The 14,209-nt window shown below is 50.3% G+C and overlaps 1 protein-coding gene across 6 annotated transcripts in view; it reads right to left on the reverse strand.

Moving 5' to 3' along the window:
• Positions 1-14,209, reverse strand: part of PALD1 (phosphatase domain containing paladin 1) — a 94,576-nt gene that overhangs the window by 59,376 nt on the left and 20,991 nt on the right. The window contains exon 1 of one of the 6 annotated variants that reach the window (XM_057737596.1): positions 6,947-7,038. The exons of the other annotated variants lie outside the window; for them this stretch is intronic. The gene's annotated coding sequence lies outside the window, so the exon portion shown is untranslated. Of the gene's footprint in view, positions 1-6,946; positions 7,039-14,209 lie in introns of those variants that run through there. 6 annotated transcript variants of the gene reach the window in all.

The following is a 14,209-nucleotide window of genomic DNA, read 5'->3' on the forward strand; positions in this document are numbered from 1 at the left end:
GTGAGTAAGAACACGGGCTGGGAGTCAGAAGGACCAGGGTTCAAGTTCTGATGCTCCCTCTGACTGGAGATGATCTTTTGTGATTTTTTGTTGTTGATGGCCAGATTTTTTATTACAAAAATTGTACTTAATGCCACAAGTCAAACAAGGATGTATAAAGAAAAAGTTTTTGCCTGTCCCATCCGCCTTCAAGCCCCTCTCTTAAGCTTCCTTCTACAACAAGCTTTTTTTCCTTAGCAAGACAACACAAACACCCCTCCCAGTTAATTACATATAATTCCAACCCTGTCTGTTTAATGGTGGCATGTCATTTCATTGCATCACTACTCATTCAACAAACAGCTACTAAGTATTGACCATGTCAACCAGATAGGCACCTGGGAGCAGACAATCCCACAAGAGAGAAAAAGAGAGGGAGGGAATCAACAAAGAAATACAATAATGACACACTGTATACAGGGCTGTGATGAGGGCTCCAAGAGTTGAGATGCTAAGCCAGAAAATGAGGAAGGTAGGAGAAGGACACACAGATCCTCATCTTACGACGGGGTTACGTCCTAATAAACCCATCATAAGTGGAAAATATTGCAAGTCAAAAATGCATTTAACACACCTAAACTACTGAACAACTTAGCTATCCCACCTTAAACATGCTCAGAACACTTACAGTAGACTACAGTTGGGCAAAATCATCTAACACAAAGCCTATTTTATAATACAGTGTTGAATCCCTCGTGCAATTTATTGCATACTCTACTGAAAGTGAAAAGAACGTCTGTGTGGGTGCAAAATGGTAGCAAGCGAACGGGTGATTTACCCTCGTGACCGCGTGGCTGAGGAGGCTGCAGATGCCTCTGCCCAGCATCACGAGAGAGGAGCGCGCCGCCCATCACCAGCCCAGGAAATGATCCAAATTCAAAATTCCGAGTACAGTTCCTACTGAATGCATATTGCTTTCACGCCACTATAAAGTCAAAAAAGCATAAGTCGAACCATCGTAAGTTGGGGACCGTCTATATTTTGGATGTGATGGCCACAGAAGGCCTACACTGACACCTAAAGAATGGAAAGATCTGGGCCACAGGAAAAGCAGGCCAGGCAGAGGACGCAGCCTCAGGGTCCTGAGTGGGGAGAACACAGAACGGAAAGGAGATAGTGTGGTCTCTGGGGCGTGGCCACTCAATCCCTGTGCACAAAGCCTGTGTCCTGATAGTCTGACTTCTTTAGGACAGGCTACCAAAATTTGGACTGCTTAGATGAAAAGGCATGTGTGTTTTAAAAAATAGAGTACATAACTGCCCTATTACTTCTCCAAAAAGATGTAGTACATCATACAGCAACGATCCTTTCCATTTTTGCCCACAAGAAAGCTCTCTACTTCCACACAAAAGCTCTCCGCGCCCCATTCACAGAATGGGGTAAATGAAAGCTCCTCCTCCTCAGGACGCTGTGAGGTTTAACTGAGAAATAAATCCATCTAAGCTGCTGAGCCCAGCGTCTAGCACAGCGTGGGCGCTCAACAAATGGGGCAGGCTGTTCCGTCACCTGCATGAATGCCAACTCTGTAGTTACCACATTAACAAGGGGAGCTAGGAAGCCTCAAACCTATGAGGTTTAGCATGGCTGTCCCTGGAAACAGGGCTATAGGGAGAAGGAGGTGGAACTATGGCTCAGCAAAAGAGCACTGGGCTGGGAGTCAAGAGACTAGGTTCAAGTCAACCTTTCTTAGACTCAGTTTTCTCATCGATAAGATGGGTCAATTCACTCCCTTTTGATGCAGCCATTCTACAAACATGTCCAGAGCATCTACTACGTGCAGGGTACTATTCTAGGAGCCAATACAGAATAAACATTCCTGCCTCATACATGCTAGCTGGAGACACAGAAATAAACTATATAAATTAGTAAAATATATGGCATATCAGGAGGTGATAAGTGATAAGAAGAAAAAGCATTATGGAAATGAGGCATGAAATTTTAGGGTATCCAAAAGAGGCTTCACATTTGAGTAAAGACCTGAAGGAAGTGACATGGCAAGCTATGTGGCTCTGGGGAGGAAAAGCATCCCTGGTCAAGGGATCAGTAGTGCAAATGCCCTGAGGTGGGGTGTTCCCTGTGTTTTGCAGGACCCATGTGGTAGCCTGTTTGGCTGGAGCAAGGTGAGAGCAAGCAGGTGGGTACCAGATGGAGGCCGCAGTAAGGACACTGGCCTTCACTGTAGGTAAATGAGGAACTACTGGGGGGGCTTGGGGCAGAGAAGTGCCCTGATCTGAATTTTACATTCCAACAAGCTCACCCTGCTGCTGTGCTAGAAGTCTGTCGGGGGCCAAGGACAGAAGCCAATAGCCTGTTAGGAGTCTACCGTAACCGCACAAGTGATGCTGGCGGCTTGGGCCTGCAGCATGGCTCGTCCCGGACCCATACTGAAGGTGACGCCAAGAGGACTTGCTGACACGTTTCTGAGGTGTGATAGAAACAGAGGAACAACAGGCGACTTCAGGTTTGGCCTGAACAACTAGAGGGACGGGGCTGCCACTCACTGAGATGGGACAAAGCAGGAAGCAATGTGCAGTGGAGGCTGAGCAGACAGACAGGGGCGCCGCGGTCTTCACCCCGCTGCAATCTCAGCAGGAAGCAGCAGGCGCTGGAGACCTGAAAAGAAACAGGAGCTGGCCCTGAGGCCTGTGCAGCTCCCTCTGGAAAGCAATATGAGAGCCAGAGAAAGGAAGGTGGGGCCAGAAGTCTGAGCCACTACACTTCTGACCTGCTACAGGCCTTGCTGCCCACAGAGCCCAGGCCATGGCCATGGCTGGCTGCTCACGGGCCCACTCCACAGGTGGGGAAACTGAGGGAACTGAGTTCTACAGTGAGCCTCTCATTTATAAGCCAGAAAGGGCCAGGATGAGCTATGGCAGGGAGGCAGACAGCTTCCACCTACCACCCCAAACAGGGACCAAGGGGCTGAGGGGAGGCCCAGCATCCCCACCACCCAGGAAATCTACAGGCTCCCAAGAGGAAATGAGGACTCTGGATCGCCCAGAGCTGAGAATATGACTCAATCCAGCCTCCAAGGATATCTGCTTCGGGATCCGTGAGCTCTTCCCCACCCCACCCCCACCGGGATTTAATTCACATACCATAAAATTCACCCTTATAAAATATACAACTCAGTGGCATTTAATACATTCACACTGTTGTACAACCATCACTACTACCTAATTCCAGAATATCAAACCCAAAAAGTTAAACACAGTATTACTATATGACCCAGCAATTCCATTCCTAGGTACACACCCAGAAGAACTGAAAACAGGTACACAAATGTTCTAGTCACAACAGCCAAAAGGTAGGAATAATCCAAAGATCCATCAAATGAGAAATGGATGAACAAAATGTGGTATATTCACACAATGCATTATTATTCAGCTATAAAAAGAAATGAAGCACTGGTACACGCTACAATGTAGTTGAACTTTGATAACATTATGCCAAGTGAAAGAAGCCCAGACACATACTGTATGATTCCGTTTATATGAAATACCTAAAGTAGATATACCCGTAGAGACAGAATGCAGATTAGTGGTTACCAGGGGCTAGGGACGGGGGGATATCAGGAGTGACTGCTTTATAGATAAAGGGTTTCCTTTGAGGTGATGAATATGTTTTGGATGCTGAATATTACTATCACCAAGGAAATGCAGATCAAAGCACAATGAGATATCACCTCCCACCTGTCAGGATGGCTATTATCAAAAAAAACAAAAGACAACAAGTGTTGGCAAGGATGTGGAGAAATTGGAACCCTTGCATGCTGTCGGTGGGCATGCAATACGGTGCAACCACTATAGAAAACAGCACAGAGGTTCCTAAAAATTAAAAATAGAACTTCCAGATGATCCAGCAATCCCACTTCTGGGTATTTATCCAAAAGAATTGAAATCAGAATCTCAAAAGAGATATTAGCATACTCATGTTCACGACAACACTAGACACAACAGCCAAGAGGTGGAAGCAACCGAAACGTCCATTGATGAATGAATGGATAAAGAAATGTGGTACATACACACAACGGAATATTATTCAGCCTTTAAAAAGAAGGAAATTCTGCAGTATGCTACAATATGGATGCTAAGTGAAAATTATGCTAAGTGAAATAAGCTAGTCACAGAAAGATAAATAATGTGTGATTCCACTTATATGAGGGATCTAAAATAAACTTCATGGACTTCCTAGGTGGTGCAGTGTTTAAGAATCCACCTGCCAATGCAGGGGACACGGGTTCGATCCCTGCTCCAGGAAGATCCCACATGCGGCGGAGCAACTAAGCCCGTGTGCCACAACTATTGAGCCTGCGCTTTAGAGCCCGTGAGCCACAACTATTGAGCCCATGTGCTGCAACTACTGAAGCCCACACACCTAGAGCCCGTGCTCCGCAACAAGAGAAGCCATGGCAATGAGGAGCTCGTGCACCACAACAAAGTGTAGCCCCCACTCACCGCAACTAAAAGAAAGCCCGCGCACAGCAGAAAAGACCCAACACAGCCAATAAATAAATAAATATTTTTTAAAAAAAATAAATGAAATAAAATAAAATAAACTTCACAAACTCATAGTGGAATGGTGGCTGCCAGGCGCTGGGAGGAGGGGGAATGATAAGTTACTAATCAACAGGCACAAAGTTTCAGTTAAGCAAGGTGAATAAGCTCTAGAGATCTGTTGTACAACACTGTCCTTATAGTCAACAATTAGATATTATACACTTACAAATTTGTTAACAAGGTAGTTTTCACGTTGGGTTCTCACCACAATAAAAGTTTTTTTCAATGTTTTGGAATTAGGTAGACGTGATGGTTGCCCAATTTTGTGAATGTACTAAATACCACTGAATTGCACACTTTGAAACAATTTTATATTATATGACTTTCACCTCAATTTAAAAAAAAAAAAAGTAATGGGAGCATGCCCTGGGTCATCCAAATGACCGTCTCACAAGCAAGCGCTGCTGTGCAATTTGGGACTCGAGCCTGCTCCTGTGTTTACAATTCAGTTCCTTCTTTGTGAAGGCCAAATGACATCACTGCACACAACACAAAGGTTGTGGTTCAAATAAGAGAAGGGGGTGGGATGGAGAACGAAGCCACCCCAAAGCCCACGGCAGCCCGGATGTGCCCAACTCAAAGGCCCAGTCTCTTAGCAGTCAGGACTGCGTTCATGTTGAGAGCACCCATGTGAACTGAGCAAAGCCCATCTCTGTGCCAAATTCCTGATTCCCACAAGAAGTGGGTTTAAGAGCCACTATATGCAGATTTCAATAACGCCATTATTTCACCCTTATCTTTGATCAAATGAGCCAGCTTTCCAGGTCATCAAGTGAGGCACTACTAAAACACATTTGGGGATTACTCACTGGCAGTTCAGGCTCAAATGTGGGTACAGTCGGCCAGCCACATCTTTGGGTTCTGTATCCTCAGATTCAACCAATCTCGGATTGAAAATATTTGGAAAAAAAAAAAAAAATTCCAGAAAGTTCCAAAGAGCAAAACTTGAATTTGCTGTGTGCAGGCAACTAGTTACATAATATTTACATTGTATTTACAACTATTTACATAACCTTTATATTATACTAGGTATTATAAGTAATCTAGAGACGATTTAAAAGACGGGAGGATGTGTATAGGTTATATGCAAATACTATGCCATTTTATACAAGGGACTTGAGCATCTTCGACTCTGGAACCCGTGGGGGTCCTGAAACCAATCCCCTGACCCAGGACACTGCCGAGGGACAACTGCAATCAGAATTACCCCAAAGCAGCCAGGCAGCCCAGCTTCATTAAGACCACCCTGCACACCAGGCACAAGTGACAGAAGCAGGCGAAACAGGTCAGCTCTCTGCCATCGGTTTCATTTCAGTTCACATCCTCTCAATTAAATTAAAACGGGTCAGCTTTCTGGTTTTATTAGTTTTATTCCAGGTTCATTTCATGTTTGCTTTATAGTTATGTAAAAACTATGCAAGTCTAAGGCACTTACACCTAGTTTTATATTTGTACATTTAAGTTATATTCTAATAAGAAAACTTACATCAACAGGTGAGGCTTTTCTTTTTCCTATAACAGGGAGTCCACAAAAAAACCACATACTTATGATTCCATTTATAAGAAATGTCCAGAACAAGCAAATCTATAGAGACAGGAAAGTAGACTTGTGGGGTGGGGAGTAATGACTACTGAGTACAGGGTATCTTACTGAGTTGATGAAAATGTAAAATGACACTATAGTGACAGACATACAACTCTGTGAATACACTAAAAGCAACTGAATTGTACACTTTAAATGGCTGAATTGCACGGTATGTGAGTTCAATCTCAATAAAGCTATTCTGCGGGGGGGCGGGGACAGTTGACCTATAACCCAGGTTTGAGCAGCATTAAGCTGGAGAAATCACAGGGAAATCAACAAACCCACCTATTCGCGGCTTCCCTCCCAGGCCCACTCCACTCTCCCTCCCCCCGTGCTGTCCCCAAGGGCTCAGGAGACAGAGGCTAAGGTGAAAGTCACACGCCAAGCCCACCCTGGGCCAGCAGGTGGCTGCCCTCGGACACCACAACACAGGATTCCTAGGTCCTGGAATCCACTTCATACAAGAGTATTAAGGAACCATTCTGAATTATTAAATTAGGAAAACCTTAAAACCAATGAAAACCACCAACGTCAGTAAGCGTGCAGGGAATGTGATTCATGTATACATCAAAGACAGTGAGTGTCACGGAAACAAGCGTGACACTACTCAGCGCCTCAGGGATCCAACTGGCTGGGGTTGGGGTAGAGCCAGGAGCCTGCAAATCTGAGCACAGGCAGCCCCCTTCCTGGGGCCACAGCCGACATCCTCACCCTCCACCCGCACACGCCCAGCACAGCCTGCCACGCAGGAGAGGGTCCCTACCTAAGCGCACGGCCTGCCTCCAGCCTTGGCAAGGGGAAACTCCGCTGCAACAAGAACGGAGGCCTCAAGGGTCCATCGTCTGCTGACCCAGAAAATCTCCCTCTCCTTGGGCCTATTCCTTCCAGCGGCACTTCACAGAAACAGGAAGAGGAAGCCCCTGCTGGCAGCTGCTGTGTGGGAGGCACTGGTGAAGCCAGCGGGCGTGCACGTCCACCGGCCAGACTGACTTCTTTTGTCCCAATGCCTCCCTCCTCCAGAAACCTGCTTAGAATTGATCACCTCCAGGAAGCCTTCATTTTGTCTCCCCAAAGGCTCACTGAGCCCCAGCTCAGAGCCAGGGGAGGGGGAGAGAGTGGACACCCGTTTGCCTGGCCCAGGCCGCCCTACCTCTGGGCCCTTGGCTTAGGGAATGCGTAGCAACACCCCCCGAGACCGAGGGCTAAGTGAAGAAGTGGGGCCGGAGCCTTGGACCAAGTGCAATCCTATCTACTATATCCCCAAATCAAAACTACACAGACTCACGCAGGCACAAAAAAGAAGACTGCGGGATATTCACAAACTGCTGACAGGGGTACCAACAGGGATACCTCGGGGGAAGAGAGGAAGTCAGGAGGGGGAAGGGACTCTCAGATTTTACTCTCTCTGTGAAGCTACTACTTGAATCCTTCATAAGGATAACTACTTAATTTTTTTTAACTGAAAACATTTTCAAAAGCAGAGGAGACATCCATCAACTGGGCACTGGCTGAGCAAGCTACAGTCCCTGCACATGTTGGGATACTACCCAGCGGTGAATAAAGGACGGCACTCCCGGAATATGCAACAACATGGCTAAGACTCAAGAGCATCACCCTGAGTAAAACAGACAGAAATAAAAAATACCTATTATCCACCCAAGCCCACTTATGTGAAAATCTAGGCAAAAGCAAAACCAGAGTGACAGGAAGATAAGTGGCCTGGGACCAGGTGTGGGAGTGGCTACTGACTGCAGGGGAACCCCAAGAACCTCCCGGGCGATGGAAGGGTCCACACACTCGACTTGGGTGGGGGCTGCATGCCTATGACGTTCACCCACACTCAGCCAGCTGCCCTGCAGGGTGGGCGGATGTTACGGTACGTACACCTCAACAAAACTTTCTTTTTAAGTGAGGCAGAAGGCATAGAGTCAGTGCTTAATGGGGAAGGGGCTCTTCCTTTGGGTGATGAAAGTGTTTTGGAACTTGACAGAGTGGTGGTCCCACAAGACTGGGGATGTACTCAATGCCACACAAGTGTGTAATTCAAAATGGTTAATTTTACATCAAGTGAATTTCACCTCAAATTTTTTTTAATTTTAAGCAGACAGGGAAAAAATTATTATGCCCATTTTGCAAATGCAAAAACTGGGCTCAGAGGAAGCAGTCAACTGCTAGTCCCAGGCTTATCCACCTATGCCTCAGAGCCAGTTCAGAGCCAAGTGGAGGAGAGAGACCTGCTCTGTACTTCCCCAGAAGGCTCTGTAGCTCTGGGGCCCAATTTTCAGGGAAGGCACTGGGTCCTTGGCCCTGGGGCATGTGAAAACCAGAGCCTCCCGACATGCCTTGGAGCAAGCCACCCGAGCGGCACCTGCGGGAGACTCCCAAAGTCTGCAAGCTCCGGCAACAGCACCGGCTGCCATGCGGACAGAGAGTGAGCACCACCAAGAAGGCGGTCGAACTAAGGCGAAAGCAAGGATGGGGGCGGGGAGGGGCCCGCTCAGATCCAGACTGGATGAGGTCTTCTAGACCCTGCCAATCAGGGCCCTGGGGAGCTGAGGGGTGAGCACCAACCTCAGGGACCCAGGAGAAGGACTCAGTAACTAGAGGGCAGCAAAGTGGACACATCTACCAGCCACGCTATGACTGGCAGGAGAGGGGTTAAATCCTTCCTGGGGTCTGCAGTTCCAGGAAAAGGAAAAGAAAAGGGAAGTTTCCCTCTGTCTCTCTAAACAGAATCTTCAAAAACACCCAGTGTCCCTGTCCTCTACTCTGGGGAGGGCCTGGATAGAGGCCACATCGCCTGCAGATAGGCAGGGCCTAGGGCTCAGCAGGATGCAGAGGCTGGCAAAGCCCAAGGTCATCTGAGGGCACCCACTTATCTCCCCGCTACATGCCCCTGACCCAGCTTCCTGGCAGTGGGGCCATTTCTCATGGGCAAGGCAGGAAGCCCAGCTGTGGACCCACAGCCGTCCCAGCACCACACCCTCTCTCCTCCTAGAATTTCAGAAAGCCCTGCTCCCCGGGAGCCCGCAGCGTCAGGAGTGGCACACCCAGTTCCCAGATGCTTCCCACTGCCTGCCATGGGCATGGAGGTAACCCCAGATGTCCTGTGTCTCTCCCTCATCAGTGTGCCCCAGCTCCAGCCTAAGCAGGGGCACCCTTCAGAGCTAAAGCCAGTCCCCATGTCAGCTACAGGAAATAAAACACCTTCCAAGGTCTAGGAATTCCACTATTAGACATTCACTCCTAAGGAGAGGTTTCAAAGGCTACAGTTAATTAATCCTGAGGAAGGGGACCTGTGAACCCATAGGCATGTCAGCTAAGAGCAAGAATACATATTTTGATGCTGGGGTGGGAGCAGTCTGGAGCCCCCCGCTCAAAAACGAGGGGTCCCAGGGAGGGCTGGCAGACATTTATAAGAGGGCAGGGAGGTCCCCTGGAGAATGGGGGGACAGTGAATACGATTCCTTAAAGGAAAGGAAGAGACCAGAATTCTGGGGGGCCTCTAGCTTATGTGCAAACAGCGACAGAAGGGCTGCCTCTGAGCCCAGCGTGGGTGGGACAGCAGGTTGCAGGAAGGTCTCTCCTGACAGGCCAGGAGTACTGAACATGGGCCCCACCCCAGGTCCATGGATCTGCTCATGTTCCCTACACACGCCAAGCTGCCACATCTCTGCATGGGTTGCTCATTCTGCCTGGGAAGCCTTTCTCATCCTTGCAAACTCTTGGCCATCCTTCAAAGCCCACCTCAAGCACCACCCCATCCCCAGGCAAGCCCTTCCCTCCCTCCAGCTCCAACCACAGCTGGCACAGCCCCCAGGAAAGGTACCGGTGCTAAAAGGTAAACACATGCCTCTCTCATCTGACAGGGACTGAGTCTCACTCACCTTTGGTACCGTGCACCTCAAACTGAACCTGGGGGCAGGAAAGGTCTGGAATCGGAACCAAGATGCCATGCTGGTACCTTCTCACCAGGAGGCCCTGTGCAAATACCCTGGCCTCTGTGGCCTCACAGGTCTCTCCCTCTGCTGAGTTAATCGTAACCATGGTAATCACAGCACCTATGGTTTACTGAGGACTTACTATGAGCCACATGATACCCCAAGGGCTCTCCATGCGCTACCTCCTTGCATCCTTGTGGCATTCTTCTAAGGGAGTTACTATTATTAATCCTGTTACACACGGGAATCAGGGGCCCAGTGCCACACAGCTAATGAGGGAGGAAGCCGAAATTCAGACCTTAGTGGTCTGGTTCCAGACCTAGTTTTCTTTTGTTTGTTTGTTTGTTTGTTTGGGCTGCACTGGGTCTTCGTTGCTGCATGGGCTTTCTCTAGTTGTGGCGAGCAGGGGCTACTCTTCCTTGTGGTGCGTGGGCTTCTCACTGCGGTGGCTTCTTTTGTTGTGGAGCATGGGCTCTAGGCACGTGGGATCAATAGTTGTGGCACATGGGCTTTAGAAGCAAAGGCTCAATAGTTGTGGCGCACAGGCTTAGATGCTCCGCAGCATGTGGGATCCTCCCGGACCAGGGATCAAACCCGTGTCCTCTGCATTGGCAGGCAGATTCTTAACCACTGCACCACCAGGGAAGTCCCCCAGACCCAGTATTCTTAATCGCTACAGGTGTATTGAGGGGTAGGAAGATGGTCAGTGGTCAGGAGAAGCTCTGAGTGGAAGAGGAACTCAGAGATTTTAAAGGTTAGTTCTCCCCGGGCCTTCTCTTTCCCCAGGTCCCAGCCAAAGACCTGTGAAGAACAGCAGGGCCTCCTCCCAGATCCAGCCTGCTGCTCCCAAGCTCATCCCATGCTGAGTGCCAGTTACAGGAAACACAAAAGACCCATCTGCAAGCCCCTTGGCCCGGACTGGGGAGGTGCACGGCTGCCCACTGGGAGGCAGAGCCATAATTTGAGGCTATTCTTAGCAAACCACGGCTCCCCTCCCAGAAGCCTGGCAGGCCAGGCCCAAGCTTCATACACCCTGCCTGCAGGCATACAGCAGTCCAGGGCTAAGGAGCAACTGGTGGGCAGGAAGTGAGGACAAAGCCCTCCAGCTGTCAAACCAGAGGTGCCTGGCCTGCTAGCCTTCCCGGGGCAGGCATCTGGCTGCGGAAGCAGCTCTGGAGAGTCCTGGCCACAGGGCAAGGCCGGTCACCAAAGCTCCACGGACAGTGCTCGCTCTGTGCCGGACCCTGGGCCGCACACTCTCCACTGATGATCTCAATTTAATCCTCACCACACCCCAAGGGCGAGGGGCTCCTGGCCCCTGGCCCCATTTAAAGATGAGGAGTTTCACTTTAAAGACTAATTAGTTAAGACATTAAGTAACTTGCCCAGGTAACAGGGTGAGTTAGCGTCAAGTTGTATCTCCTCATCTCCAGGTTGGGCCACAGCCAGATGGGGGGGGGGGGGGCGGGGGGCAGACCTTCCCAGTCCAAGCCCAGGGTTTGGGGGCGGGACAGTCCATATCAGACAGCCAAGGTCTCATCAAAGACCCAACTGCATGTCTACTCTCTCTCTCCCTTCAGGGATCATGCCTTCCCTGCCAGAAACCCTCAGGTTTGAGCTCAGAAGGAGAGTCCCCAGCCAGGTTTCTCCCCTACCCTGAACACACCGCCACACTTCAGGAAGCTCTGGAGACCCAGGGGAGATGAGCTTCAAAGTTCAAGGAGGCCCTGCTGGTGTTTAAGGCATGTACCCAGCCCTGTAACTTAGGGAGTAAAGAGGTCAAAGAACTCTCAGGGTCAGAGAATACTGAGCCCTTTGGGGTCTACAAACCCCAAAGCGGGAGTCTAGAAATGAAGCCACACCACACAGCACCTGCACCGTTACCACCTCAAACAAGCCAACTTTCAGGCACTGCTGCCATCCAGTCACAGGGATGACTGGGCAGCACGTGCCGCAGACTACATCTTGGTACCCACCTCTGACTGTGTTCTGCCCTCTGCTGCCGGATGACTCAGCAGGTATAAGTGCCTGTGTCCCAGGTGCCCACAGCCAACTCCATGTCTGCCCAGGATTCAAACCATGTCCATGTAGCTCCGTGTCTCTCACTGATGAATGTCCGCTCACATCCCTGTCTGTGCTCCCATGAGCCCACCCATATGTCTGTTCACTTCCATCAGCCAAATCTCCATGACGGTATAGACCCGTCTATACAGTATTTGTGGCCTATGCGTGGTCCACGCTCGTGTGTTCACACTGTCTGCCCCAGCACGTGTCAGTGCCCTGAGCTGCTTAGCAAGCTCCATCGCCTTCGTGTCCGTCTGTATCCAGGTCCTCGCTGTGCCTGCCCACGCAGCTATAAACCTGAGGGGACGTGCACAACGCTGCCCACGCCAGCATTCCCCACCTGTGCCTGGGTGACCCTGTGTGTGCCACCTGCTTGGAGGCAGGTGGGTGTGTTCACCCAAGTACTCACAGTGCCAGCCGAGGGCTAAAGGGTGAGCTCAGCAATTCCCGCCCCCAGAACAGCTCCCAAGGCCACGAGCACGAGCACGCTGCCACCTCTGCAAAGTGTTCCAGAAAACAGAAACTTGCCAGGGATGATGGGGGAAAGGGCAGAGCCCTAGACACAGCAGAACCTCAGAGGTGAGGTCAGGATACCCCAGGTACCACTCACCTCAAGCCAATCCTGCCGGACCTGCCCACCTCCAACACCCCAACTCCAACCCCTAGTGGCCAGCGAGGGGAAGACTGTCTGTCTGCACTCACAGGAAACAGTGTCTGGCTCACAGCCTCCAGCCTGCCAAGCTCATCCCCAGCCCCCAGCGACAGAGGCTCTTTCGAAAGGAAGTAAGGACTTCCTCCAGTAAGGCTGGATCTAGACCCCAAACCTCAGGAGCCCCAGGGAGGCTGGGAGAGTGCTATGGTCAGCCTGACCCCAGAAACCAAATGTGCTTCTTCAGAAATCCACCAACAGGAAAAAATAAAAACAAAAAACACCTGGGAGCGGAGCTGGGGCACACCCCTGCTGCTCCCTGTCCACGGAGGTGGTGAGAGGGCCGAACCAGTGGCAGGATGATCAGAAAGGATGGGTATGGAGGCAGAACATTTTAAACATATCTGCACGGCTGCCTGAGAACTGCATCCCAGCCCCCCCAGCGACTGCAGCCTTTGTCACCCATACAGCAACTAATCAAGTGTATCCTCTTGGTATTTCCACTAGTATTACTATTAGCCGGGGACTGCTATGGAAACCTTATACTAGCGACCCTTCTCTGTGTTTATATCTTGTCTCCCCGCCGTGGGGCTAAGCCACCTAGGGGGAGAACCCATCCATTCCGTCCACCACTCCCATCCTCCCTGGCAGAGCCCTGTGCCTAGCATTTAAGAAATGCCCAGTCACTGGGTCCAGGTTGCTCTGCAGGAAGCCAAGGAGTTGGTGCCTGGAACTCTGGTCCAGAGGGTAGGGAAGTTGGGAAGCTTCCCTAAGTCAGGCAGCTTTTCTCCCATTTCTGACTCTCCAAGAGGTAGGAATATGTTCCAACCATCCTGGTCACTTTCGAGAGTCCAGGGCAGCAGTCTCCCGCACACTGCTCTCTACTTTGACAGGCCGCTTGCCCCTTCAGGAAAAACCTCTTAAGATGAAAAGGGGGCTCTCCTAGGAGACTCAGCCCTGCAGAAGGAAAGGACCAGATGGGGCCCAGTATCAAAGCTTGCACCCACTGGGTTCTCTGGACTCTTCCCGGTTCCATGGGCCTCAAGTCCCTAAAGATGAGCCTAGGGACACCAGGTGTGGATCACGAAGCGTTTCGCCTCCCCGCAGCTGCAAAGGAAGCTCAGCTCTCGGGCCTTGCCCCAGGCCTAGCCATTAAGAATGGAGGTGTTGCAGCCCACATCTACGCCAGTCCGAGGGAAACCTCCTCGAGGAAGTCGGTAGCGGACAGACAGAACGACTCAATAACTCCTCACTGTTTAATACGTGAGGTTCCGCTTCTCTTCCGGGCATCTATCCCATGCGGATTTGGGTGGGGGCCCAAGACCTCTCCTTTCCGCGGGGCTCAGGGAGGCCTGCGATCTGGGGAATGGGG

The sequence above is a fragment of the Hippopotamus amphibius genome, chromosome 5 (assembly GCF_030028045.1).
Source record: "Hippopotamus amphibius kiboko isolate mHipAmp2 chromosome 5, mHipAmp2.hap2, whole genome shotgun sequence".
Taxonomy (NCBI): Eukaryota; Metazoa; Chordata; class Mammalia; order Artiodactyla; family Hippopotamidae; genus Hippopotamus; species Hippopotamus amphibius.